Source organism: Cucurbita pepo, chromosome 14 (genome assembly GCF_057944985.1).
Source record: "Cucurbita pepo subsp. pepo isolate OVF chromosome 14, ASM5794498v1, whole genome shotgun sequence".
NCBI classification, from domain to species: Eukaryota; Viridiplantae; Streptophyta; class Magnoliopsida; order Cucurbitales; family Cucurbitaceae; genus Cucurbita; species Cucurbita pepo.
In genome coordinates this window covers 7,786,993-7,813,222 of record NC_141811.1, presented here as the reverse complement: position 1 = coordinate 7,813,222, position 26,230 = coordinate 7,786,993, and the positions used below count along the sequence as shown (strand labels likewise).

The following is a 26,230-nucleotide window of genomic DNA, read 5'->3' as shown; positions in this document are numbered from 1 at the left end:
TTCTTTTTTTTCGGGTCATTACATTATATAGCCCTAAAAATAACTTTCGTCCTTGAAAGTCTCAAACTCTTGTACTAACTCGGGGTATTTTTCTCTTATTTCGACCTCACACTCCCACGTGGCTTCCTCGCTGTGGTGATTCCGCCACAACACCTTATCGAACGCAATGTTCATGTTGCATAAGGCTTTTACTTCTCTAGCTAAGATTTTTACTAGTTTTTCCTCTAACTCAGAACTTCATTGAGTTGGAGTGGTTCGTAGTCTATTACGTGGATAGGGTCCGTAATGTACTTCCTCAGCATCGACACGTGAAATACATCATGCACTCTTGAGAGGGCGGGAGGTAGGGCTAACTTATATGCTACTGGACCAATTCGCTTTAGAATCTCGAATGGTCCAATGAATCTGGGACTTAACTTGCCCTTACGTCCGGACCTCAAGACACCTTTCATAGGTGCCACCTTGAGGAATACCAGGTCCCCTATCTTGAACCCTAAGCTTCTACGCTTACATCGGCGTTGCTGTTCTGTCTACTTTGAGCGGTACGCATCCACACTCGAATTTTCTGGACAGCCTCATTGGTGATTCGAACTAGCTCGGGTCCTACTAACTCTCTCTTGCCTACTTCGTCCCAACATAGTGGGACCTACACCGTTGCCCAAATAGGACCTCAAACGGTGTCATACAAATAGTGGCTTGGAAGCTGTTATTATACGAGAATTCCATAAGGTGGAATTTGGAATCCTAACTTCCCTTAAAATCTAGTATGCAAGCGCGTAACATGTCGTCTAGAATTTGGTTTAAACGCTGCATTTGTCCATCTGTTTGGGGGTGGAAGGTAGTATTAAAGTTGAGGCAGGTACCCAACGCTTTTTGAAGTCCGCGCCAGAACGATGACGTAAAGCATGGATCCCGTCCGATACTATAGACACTGGGACTCCATGTAGTCTTACTATTTCTTTCACATACAGTTGTGCCCAATTGTCAACTGTATATGTAGCTTTCTCATGTAGGAAGTGTGCCGACTTGGTCAACCTATCGACAACTACCCAGATCACTGTATAGCCTTTGAGCGTTTTGGGTAATCCTACTATGAAGTTCATTGCTATGTTTTCCCACTTCCACTCCGGTATGCTTAGGGGCTGCAACAACCCCACCACCTTTTGTCTAGGAGCTTTCACTTGTTGAGAAACTAAGCACTTGCTCACAAACTCGGCCACGTCCCTCTTCATGCTCCTCCACCAAAAGTGTTGTTTTAAATCTTGTACATCTTAGTACCTCCTGGATGCATGGCAAATGGCGAGTTGTGAGCTTCCGTCAGTATCTCTTTCCTTAAATCCTCTATTGTCGGAACACATAGGTGTCCCTGATGCAATAGTCCTTCATCTGAGAACTTCGAGAATCCATCTATTGGACTTTCGTCTAACTGTCCTAGGACTTTCTGCAGGTTTGGATCCTCTCGTTGGAAGGTAATAATTATCTGCCTAAGCGTAGGTTGTACTATGAGTCAGGCTAGCTGTGCTATGACTCCCTCGGTCTCTACAGTTGTAATGACCTGAAATTTTCTACTTAATTTAAGGTCGCTACTGTATACATATCCTAAACATTGAATACGGAAGACTTCATTAAAATTCCATAAAACATAACCTTTATCTTAAAACATAGCCATGGACTTATGTGTTTCGAAAACATCTTTAAAACGACACAACAAAAGACTAAATAAAATAAATAAGCGTTTAAGTTAAAAACATCCTATTCTAGCCTAAGTCTAAGAAAATAAATACCACTACCCTATGCATGTGCCATGATCTCGAGGAATGTCTCGCCTTAACCTGAAAAATGTTGTAGCACATGGCTTGAGTATTTAAAGAAATACTCAGTAAGTGACCCCACTATTGGGAGTTATGTCACGACCCAATTTTCGAGGCTTCGAAAAACTGAATCGAAAAGACGAAATCAAAAATAAATAAAAAGAAAAGAAAAGTAAAGTAAAAGGTAAAAATACCATTTAATTAAAACAAAATAGAGAAAAGTTTTGTTTCAAATTATTACAAAAGGAATTACAAATATAAAATGAAATACAAAAGACTCCAAATATGAAAACGGACGAAGAACTCTAAAAGACCAACAAGGGACTGACGCTCCGGAACGACACCCCTCTGTGACAATGCAGCTCTCGAACACCTCCCTGTATTGACTGGTACCTAAAAAAAAAAAAGGGGGAGAAAGGGGTGAGTATAAAAATATACTCAGTAAGCAACCTACTTGTAGGCTCTTTTCGCATCCTTATCTTAGTAGGTATACACGGTCTTATCTTTGGGTTCTAGTGACTGCGAATCACGCTACGACTCTCTTTTCTGTACCTTAGGAGGCTTGCCCATCTTATGCAGTGAAATGATCAGTGTCCTGAGGAGAGGCGCGACCTCATATGTAAATCTGAGGGGATCGTATGGCTGGATCTGAATACGTAACTCTCTCTGAACATCATCCATGGAGGTTAGCTGACAACCCTCACACGGGACCATACATCCACTAAAATCGGGGGTTGCGATCCCCTGTGTGCCGATTAGCTACTAAATCATCCTAGTGGTTCCATGTCCCCCGCTCACGGATGGGTTTCTACGATCAGGAGTTCTGTTTAAAAGACCCCTTAGCTATCACCACTAGGTCTGGGCCTGTCACACTTCCTTGTCCGGATCTGCCAAGCTCAACGATCTCCATACCGGAGCTCTGTCTTGACGATACGATATCGGAGCAGAGAGGGAAGTGGAGGTTCTGATGACACTATCCACACTGCTCGACTCTAACGGGTTACCTACAGTTACCGTGGTGACCTACTATTCCTTCTAGGGTGAAACTTGGTGGCTTAGACTTGAATTCGTGCATCTCTAGGATTCTTGTGCAAGCTCTCACAAACCTATCGGGTTTGGAATTCTGGGCTCTGGATCCGTTGGTAATCGTTTCGCGGGTCTAAATGCACGGTATTCTAGAGGTCCCCCAATCTAGGATCTCGTCTAGCCTACTTAGTCACAAGCACCCTAATCTAAGCTCATAATTTTTTCATATTCAACCAGAAAGATAACACAAGGAATCACCATGCATAGGAGTTAACACGCAGCAGTTCATGCAATATTAACAAACATGCTCAATGGGAAGATAATGTCCATTTATACCTGAAGTGCAGATTTCACAAGTTTCCCATCCTCCTCATGCATACATACATTATCAGAATCTCAATCTAAACAGATTACATAATCATTCATATCTAGAAGCCATAAATTTCCTTATTTATTTCATTTTCATGGTTTCCATACTAATATGTTAGGTTCGGGTAGCTAGGTTTATGGGTATGATAGCATGCATGCATCCAAGTGGTTCCTATAAGTACTGCTCGTGGAAATCCAAATGACTACTTACTTGGTTGACGCGTGTCTTCCCAAGCTCGAATTATTTGCTGGAAAAGGTTCCAAAAATTCTGGAATTTCCTTGGTCCTAATTCACATAAAAATAGGATCAGAGTTGAAATTGGGGCGAAAAACAAGCAAGGAGGCCAAATGGGTGAGAGAATGGGGTCCCACGCGCCAGCAGGTCCCCACACGTGCCGGCACACGCACGGGCAGTGCCGCGTTTCGAACCCCAGCGGCCGTGGACTTACCTTCGAATTTTATGGGCGTGACACGTGGCGCACAGTGATTAGCGAGAAAAATCAGGTTGGACCGCGAGTTTCTGGACCGGTTCGGCGAGCGTACGGGTCGACCCGACTCAGCGCACCAGTGGAACGCTACCACGTGACGCATGCCGGCTCCGCCGCGCTCCTCCGTTCGCTAGTCAACGCGTGGCAGTCTCTTTCTCTCTCCTGCATGTGTTTCAAATTTCCAGATGTTAGCACTTTCGATCTATTTTTTTCGAATTTTCTTATCTTTCAATCCGTAATCCATATCAACAATGTTTCTTCACGAAAATTGTACATCTCATATTCTACTTCTACAATATTTTTCTTTTATTTTTTACCTTGAATACAGGATGAGTTAAGGCCGTCCAAAGATACGGAAAAACTCACATTTTCTGTTTTCGATCAGTTTACCCAAAGTCCAACTAAACTCCGATTATCGTCCAGGAACTTCAATAAACCTGTGTGAATCTTATTTTAGTTACATACCACAAAAAATCCAGATCTAACGCTCAAGAAACTCCTCAGATCTAGATAAAATTGAAACAAAAAGTTCGGAACTTTACTTTGTCCGTTCTCGAATTTTTTTGCCGGAATGAGTGAATCCACCACCCAAACTTCTTTTCCAGCACCGAGAGAAGTATTGCTTCGAACTTTCTTGCCTTGGATTCGATCTTCAACGACAGTTTGTCTTCTTTGCTCTTCCTTTCTCCCAAACCCTAACTTTTTTTTTTTTTTTTTTTTCTTTTTCTTTTTCTTTTCTTTTCTTTTTTTTACTGTCTCTTTCTTCTTAGAGCCCAAACAACGAGACCCCTTAGGTATGAGTAGGGGCAAAATGACAATTTTGCCCCTATGTTGTTATTTTTATTTTTTTATTTATTTGTCTAAAAATTCGGATATTACAGGTTAAATGCAATAACATGCGAATGCAATGACGAGACCTATCATTTTAATCTATTTCCTACGGTACTGTCCTAACGGGTAACTTGGATGTGTACCATATACTCTACACACAACCCATACGTGTGAGTATGGATTCACCAGTCAGTTCGCACACTGCTAGGCCACTTTCCTTGTCAGGCGAGCATACTCTGGGAGCTCCTTAAGCAAGACACCCGTTATTACTAGTAACCATCGCTGCAGCATTACGTAAAATAAAATGATCGTACCCCTACCGGCAGCATTATGTAAAACATAATGATCGTACCCCTACCGGCAGCATTATGTAAAACGTAATGATCCTATCCCTGTCCGTCATGATGAAATAGGGGTATCCCCCAATGCATGAGCACACATAATGCATGATGTCCCAATATTTTTTCATTTTCAACATTATTAAATATAACCCCGCTATTTTTTTACATTCATATTATATATTTTCTCATTTTTCAGTTCTCATATCATGCATAATTCTAACGGGGATATATTTCATTTAATTTATCGTTATATCGTGTCATTCATAACAGGTTGTATACATACAATTTAAAAAACATAACATAACGCTCCATGCTTTTAACATGTCATTTCATAACGTGCAATTCATACAACAATTACCTCAATGGTCACATAAAACAATCTAAATAGAACATATCACATCACAATATATCGTATCATAAACATGTCATATCGTAAACACTTCGTGGTCATATCGTTCCCCAACTTATCATAGCCTTAACGTTCTTATACCTATCACAGTCATATCGTTACGTGAACGCACCTTAGTCATATCATCAGAGGAACGTATCCTAACGCTATCGTTCTATCAATCTATCACAAACCTATCCCTTTCTACCCATAACCTAACCGTATTCTTTCATCAATCTCTCCTACCCATAGCACTCCTGTATGTAGCCTAACCTTAACGTTTCATGAACGTATCTTACTCCTGTCGTTACATTTCGTTTTGTGCATCATTCTCGTATCCTATCTCAAACATATCATTGAACACATCGTACCGTAATTATTATCATACAATTCACATATTATAACATATACATAACATATAAGAAGCATATCGATCCACAGACAATTCACACATTAATATATATGACACGTGCAGAACCACGGGGCATGTGTCAACATCAAATATAACCATGTCGATAGTAAGGCCACTTACCTGATTAGCGTAGGCTGATGTCCTGACGTTATCCTTAATGAAAGTCCATTGAAATCCAAGTCAACCTACGTGAGCCCATGACATCAGTTTCAAATTTAAACTTCTATTAAAATTGTTTCTCTAATTTATATTGGTCCATGTGTTTTACTTCATGCAAACGTTAAAGTCTCTTGAAATATTTATATATGTTTGTTATAGTATTATTTTCATACAAACCATTTAATACCCTTTAATATTTTCCAGATATTCTATTTTTTCTTACTGTGTTTAATACCCGTTAACATTGTTATTGTGTTTACCTTTTTTTTTTCTTCTTTATAATTATATTCAACTCCTTCCACTCCTTCCTATCTATTGCTGTGTTTCCCTTCTTACTAGTATTCGATATTAAATATATTTTCTCTATTTATTTAATATATCTAATATACTAAATATTAATTTGACATTTCAAATTAAATTTATTTTCTCTATATTGAATATCAATTTGAACCCTTCAAATTTTCTTTCAAATAAATTGAACCTTTTAGTGTTACTATGAGCTAGCAATGGGACTTTATGAACCTACCGATTATAAGTTCCAATGATACAAAATTAATTAATTAAACTCTTTAATTAATCAATTTTCATTCATTAACTATAAGTCACTCGACTATAGGCCTAGAGCTGCACTCTTATGTACTGTAGGACAAGTTATGTTCATTGATATAATCATTATAAGCAAGTCGATCCATCACGAGTTGTTCATAATTACAGCTGGGTCAAAAGTCCGTTTTACCCCTATAATTACATCTTTCACCTTAAGTACCACTGATTCTCTACTGAACAATTTGTTTATCATCCAATCATAAACAAGTCCCTCTTGGGCCAATGAGAGGGTGGGGTCCCATTGTTCAAGTCCCGAAATCAGTACTTAAGAGAACAACTCATCTACTTTCCTTATATGAGAAGGAGTAGATTCCATCTCATGATATTATGTTCCCAACTCCTTATTTGGCCAAGTCCCCAAAATGTTAGGCATATTGAATCGGCTAAAAGAGTCATTCTCACCCATGTAAATTAAAGGACAAGCCCTCACAGGCAGGAGTTCATAGCTCACTCAGGATTAAGATCGAGTCGCATATGGTCATCATGTGAAATATTAATCTTCTCAATTAACGAATTTATAAAGAGAATTAAATATTTCTTGGTCTAGTTTTATACAAACTCATTGTATAGGATACCCCCACTTACATGTCTCCACATGAACGATTTGAATAAAATCATTTGTAACGATTACAAAGTGGGCCGTATAAATAGTGTTACCAGGATAAGGCACCCAACCTTATCCATATACTATAGACTGTTTAGGTTATTAATTGAACACGATCCTCTTGTATGTCAACCACATACGGTTCAAGATTACATTAATAACCTTGGATTTTCATACCATACATAACAATTAAATTAAAAATAAAATAATAAAAATTATTGTTAAAAACTAAATAATTAATTACGAGGCTTTAGGGCATAAATCCCAACAGCTCATGCGTTTGAGGATACCCCTTACCCTTCACGATAATACGGAAGCGTACATTACGTGGCAGGAAAACGCTCATTATGGCTATCATAATGTTGCGACGGTTAGGCAGGAGAACGATCATTATGTTTAACCTAATGCTGTCGTGACGGTTACTAGTTTTAAGGGGTGTCCGGCCTAAGGAGCTCCCAAAATATGCTCGCCCGACAAGGAAAGTGGGTCAGCGGTGTGCGAACTGACGGGTGAGTCCATACTCGCACGCATGGGTTGTGTGTAGAGTATATGATACACATCCAAGTTACCCGTTAGGATAGTGCCGTAAAAAAATAGACTGAAATGATAGGTCCCGTCATTACATTTGCATGTTCTTGCATTAGCCCCAATAGTGGGGTCACTTACTAAGTATTTCTTTAAATACTCAAGTCATGTACTACTGCATTTTTTAGATTAAGGCTAGTAATTCTTTAAATACTCAAGTCATGTACTACTACTAAATTGGCTAGTAATTCTTTAAATACTCAAGCCATGTAGTAATTCTTTAAATACTCAAGCATGTACTACAGTAATTCTTTAAATACTCAAGTCATGTACTACTGCATTTTTCAGATTAAGGCAAGACATTCTTGTACGGCTGATGACAGCGAGTATTTCTTTAAATACTCAAGCCATGTGCTAATGTGCTACTACATTTTTCAGATTAAGGCAAGACATTCTATTCTTGTACTGCTGACGACGGCATCGCAACTCGAGACCATGGCACATACATAGTATGGTGGTATTTAGGGCTAGAATATGATGTTTTTTAATTTAAATGTTTATTTATTTTATTTAGTTGTGTCGTTTTAAAGGTGTCTTCAAAACACATAAGAACATAGCTGTGTTTTAAGATAAAGGTTACGCTTTATGGAATTTAAATGAAGTCTTTTCGTATTTAATATTCATAACATGTATACAGTAGTGACCTTAAATTAAGTAAAAAATTTCGAGCAGTGATTTCCAAACATGGTACTTTTGCACACCATCATAAATCTTAGCCAAGAAGGGCACACCACTTTTAGGAATGCAAAAAGAAATGCGGAGCAGATAGCTAATTAACCGTCTACTCCAAATTGAACTTTACAAGATATGAAATAGAGCACCAGGAAAGGTATTGATGTACAGTAAAACGTTGTGAAAGGTAAGCCAGAGAGTAGTGAATATTAAGTTGAAAGGACTGCACACGGAATTTTGATTCTCGAAGCATTTTCGCATCAGTTCTCAAATCTCAATTCCATGGACTCGATGAACACTTCCAAGGCAAAAGTCCAGAATCTTTCCCATCTATTTTGTATAAAACAGGTTTTCAATCCAGAAGAGAGGTATTTCTCCACTTTGAAAAGGAGATCCAGGAAATTAAAGTGATCTCCTAAAGAAGGCAACACCATAACTTTGAATCATAAACTTCAAACAGTACCAGCAACCACTAACCAAGACCAACTGCCCCAAGCAAGGTGAGAGAGATCATTGGATTGGAAGTCCATATCTGATAAATGGATGTCTTCTACCCCATCTTCTAAACATGGATGGAGATGACACAGACACTCTTCTTTTGTTCTGTAGACTGACCCATTCCTGCCTCAGTGCTGGTCATTGTGCAAAGTGTTTAAAACCTGAATTGAATGAACGTAAGAAAAATGCTAATGGTTGCAATATTCAAGTGGTAGAGAATATAATGTATTTCCAAACAAGACAAAATTTCACTTGTTTTTTGTAAGACTTAACATCTTCAAGTGTAAAGTATATTACGTCTGTCATTCAATATTTATATTATACTAATACATCGAGTCCAATCGAACTTTGCATATGAATTTATGATGTTTGAAGTAGGAGCCTAATATTTAAAATGTAAGCAGAGATTCAAAATGACCCAGAGGAAAATGTTACTCTAAATTAATTCCTCCACCATTTCCTTTTTTAAAAAATTTACTGCCTATCTCCTGCCTATCTCCTGCCTCGAATAAATGTATCAACAGGGTTAGACGAAAAAGAGGCAAAGGTTTTGCTAACCTCCTTCTAACCCAAACAAGGATGTCAACAGAGCAGAGACAGCCCTCTAATATGAAGGAATGAAGTGGTGGAAGACTTCAAGCAACAAATAACAATGAACAAATGTGAACGGGGATTACCTAGATTTCAACTAGTGGTATACAGTCTAGTAGTGAGGATTGAGAACTGAACTTGGTAAAAAAAAAAAAAAAAAAATTGAACTCTAATTTGCTCTAAACAGAATACAATTTGCAGCAGCAAATAAACAAAGCAAGAGATAAGAACACCAAAATATATAAGCAGTTCAACCTTTTTGGCCTACATCCATTTTAAGAACCAGCATATGAGACTTTTATTAAGATCATCAAGCACCAAATACAGAGTTATAATGGGATCAATAAACCCAATGGACTATAACCCATGTGAGCCATTCAAACCTCCTCGAGAAGAAATCGATTATACCTCAAACCTAGACTGATTTAAGCTCCAATCAAATACCCCCTACGAACTCTCAAAGAAAAACAGTCACCCACGTCAATTTAGTCACTGTACCGTGACCACACCGCCTGTGCAAACTACTGACCTGACCCACACACAATCTCCACCGCTGCTGAACAGAGACCCATGAATGCTGCTCTAGCCTATGAAATTGAGACCCACCGCTGACCCACACCTGCATTTCAGCCTCCTACACCAAGACGCACGCACAACCCTGCATTTTTCTTCTTCAAACAACTGATCACTTCCATGTACCCAAACGAACAATTACAAGAAGCAATACAAAGAAGATTCAAGTATCAAATCAAGAAAATAATGTAGTGGCTTACTGTAACAACCCGAAATTTTCTACTTAATTTAAGGTCGCTATTGTATATATACCATAAACATTGAAGGCTGAAGATTTCATTTAAATTCCATAAAACATAACCTTTAACTTAAAAACACAGCCATGGACTTAAGTGTTTCGAAAACATCTTTAAAACGACACAACAAAAGACCCAAAATAAAATAAATAAGCGTTTAAGTTTCAAACATCTTATTCTATCCTAAGTCTAAGAAAATAAATACCACTATCCTATGCATGTGCCATGATCTCGAGTTGCGATGTCGTCGTCAGCCGTACAGGAATGCCTGGCCTTAACCTGAAAAATGTAGTAGCACATGGCCTGAGTATTTAAAGAAATACTCAGTAAGTGACCCCACTTTTGGGGTTAAATGCAACAATCACATGCAATGAAATGATGGGACCTATCTTTCATTTCATTTCGTTTCGTTTCATTTCGTTTCGTTTCGTTTTCCCTACAGTGTAATCCTAACGGGTAATCGTGGACGTGTACCATATACTCTACACGCAGCCCATACGTGCGAGTATGGGCTTACCAGCTAGTTCGCACACCGCTGGGCCACTATCCCTAGCCGGTGGGCATGCTCTGGGGCCCACCGGGACCCGTTAAAACTAAAACCGTCACGGCAGCGCTATGCAGGGCATAACGATCGTTGTCCTGCCATTTGGATGTACGCGTCCGTACCCTCGTGATGGGATAGGGGTATCCCCCCAAATGCATGATCACACAATATGCATGAGGTTCCAGTAGTCCTACAGTCATCATTTAATGATCATAACCCCGTGTCACGTTTTCATGCTTACATGTCATTCTCATTCTCGTTTCGTTACATATCATACATATTCCTAGCGGGGTTATGTATCATGCAATTTACCGTATTTCATGTCATACAATTCATTCGGTTACATTCCAATACTCATACAACAAGCCATAATCGCACAAGGGTCACACATCGTCACATGCATTCATATCACATCAACTAAGCAGCATAAATAACATACATTCACGTTCACATGATTTCGTACTTAAGCACAATAATCTAGCATACAATGTATCATATCATAACCAGAACGTATCCTAACGTCATCGTTCTATCAATCTATCACAGACCTATCCCTTTCTACCCATAACCTAACCGTATTCTTTCATCAATCTCTCCTATCCATAGCACTCTGGTATGTAACCTAACCTTAACGTTTCATGAACGTATCTTACTCCTATCATTACATTTTGTTTTGTGCATCCTTCTCGTATCCTATCTCAAACATCTCCTAGAGCACATCGTACCATAATTCTTATCATACAATCCACATATTATATAACATAACATAAAATATATGAAGCATATCGATCTACAGACAATTCACACATATCAATATATATGACACGTGCAGAACCACAGGGCACGTGTCAACATAAAAAATAACCATGTCAATAGTAAGGTCACTTACCTGGATAGCTTAAGTCGTTGTCACAAATATATCTTTAATGAAAGTTCGATTCCGTCCTTTGAAATCCGAGTCAACCTATATGAGCTCATGACATCAGTTTCAAGTTTTATCTCTATAAATTATTACTCTAATTTACATTGGTCATCTTAAAATTCTGATCTTTTCGGTTGGACAAAATTTAAAGAAGCTCACTGATGAAAATTCTGAATGTTTTCTGTTACAAAAAATTGAAAGGAGCTCCTGTCTGATATTTCCTATTATTGTTAAATACTGTTTAACAAATCTTTCCTTACTCTCCCTCTCTCTCTATCTTTTTCATTCCGTAAATAGGTTTTAAAATTGAAAGGAGCTCACTGGGATATTTCCTTTTATTGTTAAATACTGTTTAACAAATCTTTACTTAATCTGCCTCCCTCTCTCTCTAATCTCTTTAATGTTGTAAATAGGTTTTTCAATTGTGGAAACAGATATTACTGACCTATATGAGATCTGATTATTAGAGACGGTTAAAGATAGGAAAGAAGATTTGATCCTAAATTAATTTCTTATCACCATAACTCTAAAGGAAAAGGAATTAATTTCTTATCACCATAACTCTAAAGGAAAAGGAAATCTGAGATAGGATTTTACCGTAATAACTGACAAAAATCTCTAAATCTGCAATAGCCATTATACTTATTTCTCAGATCTGACTATTGTTGTTTTTCTGTTTTTTTTTTGCAGGTGGGATGGGTCGAGGAGAGATAACTGTGGGAAGGGACGAAGGGTTAGTGGAGAGAAGTGGGGAATGATTTTTTTTAATTAATTAATTAATTTTATAATTATTATTATTATTTTAACTATTTTTATAATTATGTTTATTCGTTTATTTCTTTATTTATTTTTGGGCTATTACATGACATTGGAAAGTGATTAGAAGACTTGTCTTTGATAGTTGAACTACCAATTAAGACAATTTATGAATACCTTATTTTCTTCTATTTGTATTTAATAGCATTGATTAGTAGTTTGTATGAATGCCTTATTTTCTTCCATTTGTATTTAATAGCATTTATTAGGGATTTGTAGTTGGTGGCTGAACCTTATAATGTTAGGGTTATCTTTTGGGCCTATTTAAAAGCATGTAATATTCATGTTTGGGGAATTTTGTTGAATACAAGAAAAAAATAACCTTTGTGTTTTCTTGATACCCTTTTAGTGTTATTCTTTTTCAAACCTTGTTTTAGGTTTGATGTTTAAACCGATTCATTGAATTAGTTTTGATCAAGCTAATTCTGGAGTGAATTGTCTTGGTATCTAAGAGTGACCATCATAGATTCCAAGTTCGATCTAAGAGTCATTCATCTTCTAACCAGCTCTTGGTTGGAATCAATCCGTTAAGTTAGCTTTTTCTGTGAACGTTTTGGCAAGGATTCTAGAAGGACCTCTAGCTTTGCAAAATCCAGCATTGTTGGCGCTTATCATTTGGTATCAGAGCTTTTGGTCGACATTCTTTGGCTGCTCTAAAGGTGAAATATTTTTATTGTTTTTTTTTTTGTATCAATTTTTGTTTCTCTCTCATATTATCGAGAAGAGAAAAAAAAAACAGACTTTACATTCTTGACCTAGTACCAAAAGCCTACCTTTGAGTGTTAAACACGAGTGTCCCTGAGTGAAATTTTTGTGAGAAGTGTGGAGAGGTCCCTTGATAACAAAATGTCACATAATGGAGAAGCAGTACCACCAGTACCAGATCAATACAACCATTCTTCAAGCAATTCAAGGTATGATGAAAATGATGATGGAAGATAGACAAGAAAGAAGGGCGCAACAACAAAGACAAGAATGAACATTACAAGAAGATGAAGGTATAGTAGTACAAGAAAGACAAGTTCATGGTAGATGGAGAGGAAGAAATAACCATGCAACTATTATGCAACCTAGAAGGATGGAAAGAGTACATGAAGATAGAGATGGGGGAGTTAAACTCAAAATCCCGCCCTTTTGTGGAACGGCAGATTCTGAGGCATACTTGTAGTGGGAAAGAAAGATAGAGCATGTGTTTGATTGCAACACTTATAGTGAAAATAAGAAGATGAGACTTGCTATTGCCGGATTTACCAATCATGCTAGTGATTGGTACCAACATCTCAAATTCGAGAGAAGAAGAAAAGATGAGGATCCAATAGAGACATGGGAAGAACTTAAAGAAGCCATGAGAAAAATGTATGTTCCAAAACATTATGAAAGAAATGTGAAAACTAAATTGCAAGGTTTGAGGCAAGGAACAAAAAGTGTGGCGGAATATTATCAAGAGATGGAAACTATGATGGAAAGAGCAAATGTTAGAGAAGAAGAAGAAGATACCATGTCTAGATTCCTTGGAGGTTTGAATCGAGAAATTGCTCATCTTGTTGACAGAAATCCACCACTATATCTGGAAGACATGTATCATTATGCTTTCAAAATTGAAGACCAATTGAAGGAAGAAAAAGAGCATTCAAAAAGGTACACATCACGAACTAACCCCTTTTCAAATTCTAAAACTTGGAACAAGGATAGTTTTGTGAATAGAAATGAATCAATGTCACCAAAAGAAAAGTTTGTGGCTGCTAAAAGTGTTGAGGCTTATAGTTCCATTGGTAAAAAGAATGAAGCTTCAAAGACGGTAAAGGAGAAGTCTAGTTCTATTCAATGTTGGAAGTGCAAAGGGTTTGGACACATGAGCAAAGAGTGTGTTAATAAAAAAGTTATGGTGATAAGGAATGGTATACTTGATTCAGATGATGAATGTGAGGATCATGATTCACAGCTTGTGGAAGAAATTGCAGCATATGATGATGAGTATGTTGAAGAAGGTAATTCCATATCTTTGATCACAAGAAGGGTACTCAATGTTCAAATCAAGGAGAAGAGCAAATGGAAAACTTATTCCACACAAGATGTTTGGTCAAAGGATACCCATGCAGCTTGGTGATTGATAGTGGAAGTTGCACAAATGTGGTAAGCAGCTTCCTTGTAAAAAGACTTCAACTTTCTGTCCATCCCCATCCAAAACCATACAAACTTCAATGGTTGACAAACAAAGAAGAAATTAAGGTGAACTCCCAAGCTCTTATTTCTTTTATTCTTGGAAGATATAAAGATGAAGTTCTTTGTAATGTCGTACCAATGCATGCGGGGGACATCTTGTTCGGCCGACCTTGGCAATATGATAGAAAGGTAACATTTGATGGTTTGATGAACAAGTATGCTTTTACTTTGTGAGGGAAAAAATTTACTTTACTTCCATTGTCTTCATATGAAGTACATTGTGATCAATTGAAATTAGAGAAAGAAAAAAAAAAGATAAGAAAAAAAAAGTGAGAAAAAAATATATTAGTAGAGAGAGAAAAAAAAACAATATTCAGTTCTTGTCCAGATAGAAAGAATAATTTGATTTGAGGACAAATCCTTTTAAAGAAAGGGGGGATGATATGAATCCAACAACTGATCACTTCCATGTACCCAAACGAGCAATTACAATAAGCAATACAAAGAAGATTCAAGTATCAAATCAAGAAAATAATGTAGTGGCTGACATTGGAAAGTGATTAGAAGACTTGACTTTGGTAGTTAAACTACCAATTAAGACAATTTATGAATACCTTACTTTCTTTGATTTGTATTTAATAGCATTTATTAGTAATTTGTATGAATGTCTTATTTTCTTCCATTTGTATTTAATAGCATTGATTAGTAGTTTGTATGAATGCCTTATTTTCTTCCATTTGTATTTAATAGCATTGATTAGTAGTTTGTATGAATGCCTTATTTTCTTCCCTTTGTATTTAATAGCATTGATTAGTAGTTTGTATGAATGCCTTATTTTCTTCCATTTGTATTTAATAGCATTTATTAGGGATTTGTAGTTGGTGGCTGAACCTTATAATGTTAGGGTTATCTTTGGGCCTATTTAAAGGCATGTAATATTCATGTTTGTGGGATTTTGTTGAATACAGAAAAAAAAAACATTTGTGTGTTATTGATACCCTTTTGGTGTTATTCTTTTTCAAACCTTGCTTTAAGTTTGATGTTTAAACCGATTCATTGAATTAGTTTTGATCAAGCTAATTATGGAGTGAATTGTCTTGGTATCTAAGAGTGACCATCATAGATTCCAAGTTCGATCTAAGAGTCATTCATCTTCTAACCATCTCTTGGTTGGAATCAATCCGTTAAGTTAGCTTTCTCTGTGAACGTTTTGGCAAGGATTCTAGAAGGACCTCTAGCTTTGCAACCCCTCTTCTCACACCCTAAGAAGAAATTTTAGAATTTATGGTCCTAACACGAAAAAGAGTGAAAGAAGGTGAAGAAGAAATTTTAGAATTTATGGTCCTAACACAAAAAAGAGTGAATTTTAGAATTTATGGTCCTAACACGAAAAAGAGTGAAAGAAGGTGAAGGTAGATAACCTGGAGTTAAACGCCCCATCTTGACCTTAAGATAACCGGGCATATTAAACAAAATCCAATGCAATCCTCAAGTTTTTTTAGGGGCAAGGTAGATAAGAGCAATTACCCAAAGAGCTGGAGTGGCCATGAGAAAACCCCTAACTTATGGAACAATGGTTAATTTTGATGCTCAAACCATATCCTCATCAGCTACAACAAAAAAAAAATATATAATTTTTTTTTTTTTTAATATGCCAAATATCTATTAATAAAATTGTATTTTTGTTTTTTCGTTTTCCTTTGACTGCATGGAACAAATTCGGTGTTGGGGCTCGGCCTCTGCGAGAAAAGACGGTTTCAAATTGGAGAATATTCTCTGAAAATGGGGATTTGCAGAAGAGCAAGTAACAAATATGGAACCCTAAGATAGCAAGGTTTGTCCGAATGTAGAAAACCCTTTCAAAAGCTGATTCAAATCCATTAATTCTTTGGGACGTTCATTCCTGGAAATCTGAAGAAAGCACTACACAAAGAACACCAATTTCTGCACAAATCACAGAGGTAAGGCTTTAACCCTTACCTGCACAAGCAGTAACCATTCAAACAAAAATCAGAATACTAATTATGCTATTACTGCCGTTTATTCTTTGGTTTTTTTTTTTTGAAATGCTTGTTTTTCTTCTTATATGTTGGTTACTTCATACTCCTCTAACTTAAACCTCAATTGTCCTTGTTGCTTCCCACTATAAATGCATCTGTTACAAGCAGCAATTGTTTCTATTCTACATGGTTTGTGTGCTTCATGAATTAGTGTTACATCTTACCTCACGCATCTTACATCATGATCATCTCAATTACATCATCACATCATCACATCATCTCATAACAACATCACACCATTATATACCATCATCATCATACATCATATCATGTCATCATCTCATATGCATCATCACATCATCGCATCATCATATAACAACATCACACCATCATATAGCATCATCACATCATAAGTGTGATGTCCCACATTGGTTGGGGAGGAGAACAAACCACCATTTATAAGGGTGTGGAAACCTTCCCCTAGCAGACGCGTTTTAAAGCCTTGAGGGCAAGCCCGAAAGGAAAAGTCCAAAGAGGCAATATCTGCTAGCGGTGGGCCTGGGTCGTTACAAATGGTATTAGAGCCAGACACCGGACGATGTGCCAACCTTCTTGCTGTTCCCCGAAGGTGGGTAGACATGAGGCAGTGTGCCAGTAAGGATGCTGGGCCCCAAAGGGGGGTGGATTTGGGGGCGGTCCCACATCGATTGGAGGAAGGAAAGAGTGCTAGCGAGGACGATGGGCCCCGAAGGGGGGTGGATTGTGATGTCCCACATTGGTTGGGGAGAAGAACAAACCACCATTTATAAGGGTGTGGAAACCTTCCCCTAGCAGACGCGTTTTAAAGCCTTGAGGGCAAGCCCGAAAGGGAAAGTCCAAAGAGAACAATATCTGCTAGCGGTCGGCTTGGATCGTTACAATAATCATGGGGCTAGAGTCTCTCTACAGTTTGAGAAGTCCAAGAAAGTTAGTGGACCAAGAGCATTACAACGGTATGGAACGTGATTGTTTGATTGCTTATGGTGCTAGCATGCTGGTTTTGGACGCTTAATGGGCTCGAGTGATCCTGCTGAAGTTCAGGTACTTTTCTTGTCTTTATTCCCGTGTTGCACCTTGTAACTAGTTGCTCTCTTTCTCAGGAATACGAGTAGGTGAAGTGGAACGTGATTGTTTGATTGCTTATAGTGCTAGCATGCTGATTTTTGGACGCTTAATGGTCTCGAGCGATCCTTTTGAAGTTCAGGTACTTTGCTTCTCTTTATTCCTGTGTTGCACCTTGTAACTAGTTGCTCTATTTCTCAGGTCTAGAGTAGGAGAAATGGAACGTGACTGTTTGATTGCTTATGGTTCTAGCATGCCGTTTTTTGGACGCTTAATAGTCTCGAGCGATCTGGCTGAAGTTCATGTACTTTTCTTGTCTTTATTCCCGCGTTGTACCTTGTAACTAGTTGCTCTCTTTCTCAGGACTACGAGAAGGAGAAGTGGAACGTGATTGTTTGATTGCTTATAGTGCTAGCATGCTGAATTTTGGACGCTTAATGGTCTCGAGCGATCCTTTTAAAGTTCAGGTACTTTGCTTGTCTTTATTCCCCTGTTGCACCTAGTAACTAGTTGCTCTATTTCTCAGGACTACGAGTATGAGAAGTGGAACTTGATTGTTTATAGTGCTAGCATGCATGCCGATTTTTGGACGCTTAATAAGTCTCGAGTGATCCTTTTGAAGTTCATCTACTTTGCTTGGCTTTATTCTTGTGTTGCAACTTGTAACTAGTCGCTCTATTTCTCAGGAGTACGAGTAGGAGAAATGGAACATGATTGTTTGATTGCTTATTGATATGGAAATCAACCCAAGGGAAAGTATGGAACGGATTACCTTGATGATCAAGATCAAGAGTAAAGAAAACTCGTTTCTAAACTCGTGATTCGAATCACTCCATAAGAGGTTTGATCAATACCACTTGAATGACTTTACATGCAAGTTCTAAACACAAGAATTTGCAAAGAAAGTTTAGCTCTCAACAAAGCTAAAATAGAGATTCTATTCTTAATTCCAAAATCTGATGTCTAATCAAATAAAAGAAGGCTTTAGCCTTTATAACCTTAACCTATGTGATACTTAACTCCCAAATGAATGAGCTAGTAAATGAAAAATACCCATAACCTCCATATTAAAATGGCTAGTTAATGGTGGAATATAGTAACCTATGTGGGTTACAATATAACCTTAACTCCTATATTTAAAACTATCTTAAATATGACAAACAAATAGTTAAACTATAATTAAATAATGCAATTAATAAAATGTGCTTATTGACTCATCCTTGGACTAGTTTCATAAATTTAGCGGAGTTCATTAAATGCAACTTAAAGTGCATTTAATTCATCTCTTTCTTGAAGCTCAACTTTGCACAACATATAAGGGAGGTCTCTAGCGTCTTCTAGAATTTCCTTTGATGAGCTCACCATAGCTTGAATATAACTGTATAAGGATTTTTGGACGCTTAATGGTCTCGAGCGATCCTTTTGAAATTCAGGTACTTTGCTTGTCTTTATTCTTGTGTTGCACCTTTTAACTAGTTGCTCTATTTCTCCAGGGGAACTGGAACGTGATTGTTTGATAGCTTATAGTGCTAGCATGCATGCATATTTTTGGACACTTAATGGTCTCGAGTGATCCTTTTGAAGTTCATGTACTTTGCTCGTCTTTATTCTTGAGTAGCTACTTGTAACTATTTGCTCTATTTCTCAGGAGTACGAGTAGGAGAAATGGAACGTGATTGTTTGATTGCTTATGGTGCTAGCATGTTGATTTTTGGATGCTTAATGGCCTCGAGTGATCTGGCTGAAGTTCAGGTACTTTGCTTGTCTTTATTCCTTCGTTGCACCTCGTATCTAGGTGCTCTATTTCTCAGGACAACGAGTAGGAGAAATGGAATGTGATACGATTGCTTATGGTGCTAGCATGCGGATTTTTGTTTGTCGTAAGTTCAGGTTCATTACTTATCTTAATTCCTTCGTTGCTCCTTGTAACTAGTTGCTCTCTTTCTCAGGACTACAAGTAGGTGAAATGGAACGTGATTGTTTGAATTCTTATGGTGCTAGTATGCTGATTTTTTGACGCTTAATGGTCTCGAGCGATCCTTTTGAAATTCAAGTACTTTGCTTGTCTTTATTCCTGCGGTGCACCTTGTAACTAGTTGCTCTATTTCTCAGGGTTACGAGTAGGAGAAGTGGAACGTGATAGTTTGATTGCTTATAGTGCTAGCATTCATGCCGATTTTTGGACGCTTAATTGTCTCGAGCGATCCTTTTGAAATTCAGGTACTTCGCTTGTCTTTATTCCTGCGTTGCACCTTGTAACTAGTCGCTCTATTTCTCAGGAGTACGAGTAGGAGAAATGGAACGTGATTGCTTCTAGTGCTAGCATTGATAAGCGTCAACAATGCTGGATTTTGCAAAGCTAGAGGTCCTTCTAGAATCCTTGCAAAACGTTCAAAGAGAAAGCGAACTTAACGGATTGATTCTAACCAAGAGTTGGTTAGAAGATGAATGACTCTTAGATCGAACTTGGAATCTATGATGGTCACTCTTAGATACCAAGACAATTCACTCCAGAATTAGCTTGATCAAAACTAATTCAATGAATCGGTTTAAACATCAAAACCTAAAGAAAGGTTTGAAAAAGAATAACACCAAAAGGGTATCAAGAAAACACAGGTTTTTTCCTGTATTCAACAAATCCTCCAAACATGAATATTACATGCCTTTAAATAAGCCCAAAAGATAACCCTAACATAATAAGGTTCAGCCACAACCTACAAATCACTAATAAATGCTATTAAATACAAATTGAAGAAAATAAGGCATTCATACAAACTATTAATAAATGCTATAAATATAAATTGAAGAAAATAAGCCATTCATAAATTGTCTTAATTGGTAGTTCAACTACCAATGGCAAGTCTTCTAATCACTTTCCAATATCAGTCATTTCATTATTTTCTTGATTTGATTCTTGAATCTTCTTTGTATTGCTTCTTGTAATTGCTCGTTCGGGTACATGGAAGTGATCAGTTGTTGGATTCATATCATCCCACCTTTCTTTAAAAGGATTTGTCTTCAAATCAAATTCTTCGTTTTTTCCGGACAAGAACTGAATATTGTTTTTTTTTCCACTTTTTTTTTCTCACATTTACCTTAGTTTCTTCTCTCCACTGCTGTTCTTCATATTCTTTTCTTTTCTTCTCTAATTTCAATTGGTCACAATGTACTTTATATGGAGACAACAGAAGTAAAGTAAATTTCTTCCCACACAAAGTAAAAGTATACTTGTTCATCAAACCATCAAATGTTACCTTTCTATCATATTGCCAAGGTCGGCCGAACAAGATGTCCCCCGCATGCATTGGTACGACCTCACAAAGAACTTCATCTTTATATCTTCCAAGAGTAAAAGAAATAAGAGCTTGGGAGTTCACCTTAATTTCTTCTTTGTTTGTCAACCATTGAAGTTTGTATGGTTTTGGATGGAGATGGACAGAAAGTTGAAGTCTTTTTTACAAGGAAGCTGCTTACCACATTTGTGCAACTTCCACTATCAATCACCAAGCTGCATGGGTTTCCTTTGATCAAACATCTTGTGTGGAACAAGTTTTCCTTTTGATCTTCAAATTTCTCTTCCTTGATTTGAACATTGAGTACCCTTCTTGTGATCAAAGATATGGAATTACCTTCTTCAACATACTCATCATCATATGCTGCGATTTCTTCCACAAGCTATGAATCATGATCCTCACATTCATCATCTGAATCAAGTATACCATTCCTTATCACCATAACTTTTTTATTAACACACTTTTTGCTCATGTGTCCAAACCCTTTGCACTTCCAACATTGAATAGAACAAGACTTCTTCTTTACCGTCTTTGAAGCTTCATTCTTTTTACCATTGGAACTCTCAGCCTCCACTCTTTTAGCAGCCACAAACTTTTCTTTTGGTGACATTGATTCATTTCTATTCACAAAACTATCCTTGTTCCAAGTTTTAGAATTTGAAAAGGTGTTAGTTTGTGATGTGTACCTTTTTTAATGCTCTTTTTCTTCCTTCAATTGGTCGTCAATTTTGAGAGAATAATAGTCTCCATCTAGACATGGTATCTTCTTCTTCTTCTCTAACATTTGCTCTTTCCATGATATGGTGGTCGATTTCTGTCAACAGGATGAGCAATTTCTCGATTCAAACCTCCAAGGAATCTAGACATGGTATATTCTTCTTCTTCTCTAACATTTGCTCTTTCCATCATAGTCTCCATCTCTTGATAATATTCCGCCACACTTTTTGTTCCTTGCCTCAAACCTTGCAATTTAGTTTTCAAATTTCTTTCGTAATGTTTTGGAACATACCTTTTTCTCATGGCTTCTTTAAGTTCTTCTCATGTCTCTATTGGATCCTCCTCTTTTCTTCTTCTCTCGGATTTGAGATGTTGGTACCAATCACCAGCATGATTGGTAAATTCGGCAATAGCAAGTCTCATCTTCTTATTTTCACTATAGGTGTTGCAATCAAACACATGCTCTATCTTTCTTTCACACTGCAAGTATGCCTCAGAATCTGTCGTTCCACAAAATGGTGGGATTTTGAGTTTAACTCCCCTATCTCTATCTTCATGTACTCTTTCCATCCTTCTAGGTTGCATAATAGTTGCATGGTTATTTCTTCCTCTCCATCTTCCTTCAACTTGTCTTTCTTGTACTACTATACCTTCATCTTCTTGTAATGTTCGTTCTTGTCTTTGTTGTTGCGCCCTTCTTTCTTGTTTATCTTCCATCATCATTTCCATCATACCTTGAATTGCTTGAAGAATAGTTGTATTACGATCGGGTACTGGTGGTACTCCTTCTCCATTATGTGACATTTTGTTATCAAGGGACCTCTCCACACTTCTCACAAAATTTTAACTCAGGGACACTCGTGTTTAACACTCAAAGGTAGGCTTTTGGTACTAGGTCAAGAATGTAAAGGCTGGTTTTTTTTTTTCCGAGAATCTGAGAGAGAAAAAAAAATAACAATAAAGATATTTCACCTCTAGGGTGGCCAAAGAACGTCAACCAAAAGCTCTGATACCAAATGATAAGCGCCAACAATGCTGGATTTTGCAAAGCTAGAGGTCTTTCTAGAATCCTTGCAAAACGTTCATAGAGAAGTCGAACTTAACGGATTGATTCCAACCAAGACCTGGTTAGAAGATGAATGACTCTTAGATCGAACTTGGAATCTATGATGGTCACTCTTAGATACCAAGACAATTCACTCCAGAATTAGCTTGATCAAAACTAATTCAATGAATCAGTTTAAACATCAAACCTAAAGCAAGGTCTGAAAAAAGAATAACACCAAAAGGGTATCAAGAAAACACAAAGGTTGTTTTCTGTATTCAACAAATTATCCTCAAACATGAATAGTACATGTCTTTAAATAGGTAAAAAAGGTAACCCTAACGTAATAAAGTTCAGCCACCAACCACAAATCACTAATGCTATTAAATAAAAATTGAAGAAAATAAGGAATTAATAAAATGTCTTAATTGGTAATTCAACTACCAAAGATAAGTTTTCTAATTACTTTCCAATATCAGCCACTCCATTATCTGTATTCAACAATTTAGAGTAATTTAGAGTTATTGTATTTCATTAATGTATTTTAAAACATTTTATTTACTTTAGGTTACATTTACATCATGGTTAATTCTGACCATAAAATATGAATGTTACAACTCTTGGGCCTTTAATAGTTTCATTTTGAGGCTATATAAAGCCATGTTTGTTGTATTTGTAAGTAGACTTGGAAAATATAGTAAAAGAAACATTTGTGCTTTCTTTAGCCAATGACTAAGTTTCTTTGCAATTCTACGTAGTTTAGGTTGCATGTAGAATCATTCAAGCTTGACATGATCAATCTTGCTTGTGGAGTGATTCAAATCTCAAACAAGTGTTCTTGCGTTGAGATATTTGATCAACAAGAATCATTCAAGCTAGACATGATCAATCTTGCTTGTGGAGTGATTCAAATCTCAAACAATGTTCTTGCCCTGAGATATTCAACCAACAAGGTAATCTGAATCTTACTCCCCTTGTAGTGATTCCTTATCATATCAGTATTTCTCAGGACTACGAGTAGGAGAAGTGGAATGTGGTTGTTTGATTGCTTATGGTGCTAGCATGCATGTCGATTTTTGGACGCTTAATGATCTTGAGTGATCCTTTTGAAGTTCATGTACTTTGCTTGTCTTTATTCTTGCGCTGCAATTTGTAACTAGTCGCTCTATTTCTCAGGAGTACGAGTAGGAGACATGGAACGTGATTGTTTGATTGCTTATGGTGTTGGCATGCTTATTTTTGGACGCTTAATGGTCTCGAGCGATCTGGCTGAAGTTCAGGTACTTTGCTTGTCTTTATTCCTTCGTTGCACCTCGTAACTAGGTGCTCTATTTCTAGGACTACGAGTAGGAGAAATGGAACGTGATACGATTGCATATGGTGGTAGCATGTGGATTTTTGTTTGTTCGTAATTTGAGGTACTTTACTTATTTTTATTCCTGTGTTGCTCGTTTTAACTAGTTTGATAAGTGCCTACAATGCTGGAATTTGCAAAGCTAGAGGTCCTTCTAGAATCCTTGCAAAACGCTCATAGAGAAAGCGAACTTAACGGATTGATTCCAACCAAGACCTGGTTAGAAGATGAATGACTCTTAGATCGAACTTGGAATCTATGATGGTCACTCTTAGATACCAAGACAATTCACTCCAGAATTAGCTTGATCAAAACTAATTCAATGAATCGGTTTAAACATCAAACCTAAAGCAAGGTCTGAAAAAAGAATAACACCAAAAGGGTATCAAGAAAACATAAAGGTTGTTTTCTGTATTCAACAAATTATCCTCAAACATGAATATTACATGTCTTTCAATAGGTAAAAAAGGTAACCCTAACGTAATAAAGTTCAGCCACCAACCACAAATCACTAATAAATGCTATTAAATAAAAATTGACGAAAATAAGGAATTAATAAATTGTCTTAATTGGTAATTCAACTACCGACAAGTTTTTTAATTACTTTCTAATATCAGCCACTCTATTATGTTCTTGATTTGATATGCTAATGCTATAAAGATTTTTGGGCTCAAAAGTCTTTGCTTCAACCTGTACACTAGCTAGCTTTTGAAGATGCAATGTATAGGCCTCTTGAAACTTCTTAACCTTGCTTTTTGTAATCGGTCCTTCGGGTACATGTAAAGGGTCAACAGTTGAATTCATATCATCCTCCCTTTCTTTAAAAGGATTTGTCCTCAAATCAAGGTCTTCATTCCCTACATCAAATGGAGTCAAATCAGCCACATTAAAAGTTGAACTTACATTGTACTCACCTCTGAGATCTAGCTTGTATGCATTGTCATTGATCCACTCTAGTACTTGAAAAGGACCATCTCCTCTTGGTTGAAGTTTTGACTTTCTCTGACTTGGAAACCTTTCCTTTCGTAGATGGACCCAAGCTCAGTCACCTTGTTTAAAAATCAATTTCTTTCTTCCTTGGTTCTTGCGCGTGACTAGTTTTTTATTTTTGTTTTCAATTCTTTCTTTTATGTCTTTGTGAATTTTTTTTATGTATTCGGCTCTTGAAGAAGCTGCATCATTAGCAAACATATTAGGTGGCAAAGGCAATAAATCTAGAGGAGTTAAAGGATTAAATCCATACACAACCTCAAACGGTGAACACTGAGTGGTGTTATGTATTGCTCTATTGTATGCAAATTCCACAAAAGGTAGAGTCTCTTCCCAAGACTTAGGATTTTTAGAAATTAGTGATCTATTCCACAAAAGGTCGTTAATGTTCTATTAACGACCTCAGTTTGTTCATCGGTTTGGGGGTGACATGTTGTAGAAACTAGAAGCTTAGTTCCCAACTTTCCCCACAAAACCTTCCAAAAATGGCTTAATAATTTTACATCCTTGTCACTAACAATGGTTTTGGGAATACCATGCAATCTAACAACTTCCTTAAAGAATAGATTAGCTATATTGGTAGCATCATCTGTTTTGTTACATGGAATGAAATGTGCCATCTTACTAAACCTATCAACCACAACAAAAATGCTATCATGGTGCCTTCTAGTCTTTGGTAATCCTAGAACAAAATTGATATGAACCAAGAGACATCATTCATACAATATACTTCAATGAAGATGTGAAGAAAATGTTGTCAAAATTATCAAAAGAGGTTGCAATTCATGTCACATTGAAGAGGAATGAAGTTTGATGGTTATAAATTTTGGGTGGGTTACAATTTAGAGTAATTTAGAGTGATTGTGTTTTAAGACATTTTATTTACTTTAGGTTACATTTACATAATGGCTAATTATGGCCATTAAGTATGAATGTTACAACTTTTGGAATGCTTTTAATAGTTTCATTTTGAGGCTATATAAAGCCATGTATGTTGTATTTGTAAGGTAGACTTGGGAAAATACAGTAAAAGAAGCATTTGTGCTTTTCTTTAGCCAATGAAAAAGTTTCTTTGCAATTCTATGTAGTTTAGGT

The 26,230-nt window shown here is 37.0% G+C and overlaps 1 long non-coding RNA gene across 2 annotated transcripts; it reads right to left on the bottom strand.

The window, feature by feature from the left end:
• Positions 1-1,989: 1,989 nt before the first annotated feature.
• LOC147789437 (uncharacterized) lies at positions 1,990-4,382 on the bottom strand. 2 transcript variants are annotated; one of them, XR_015411771.1, is made up of 5 exons: positions 4,237-4,382; positions 4,012-4,131; positions 3,656-3,856; positions 3,418-3,492; positions 1,990-2,204 (listed from the first exon to the last, which is right to left on the bottom strand). It is a non-coding gene; the product is annotated as an uncharacterized LOC147789437 (long non-coding RNA). The 2 variants fall into 2 exon arrangements; XR_015411772.1 differs by having other exon boundaries at positions 4,061-4,131.
• Positions 4,383-26,230: the final 21,848 nt, after the last annotated feature.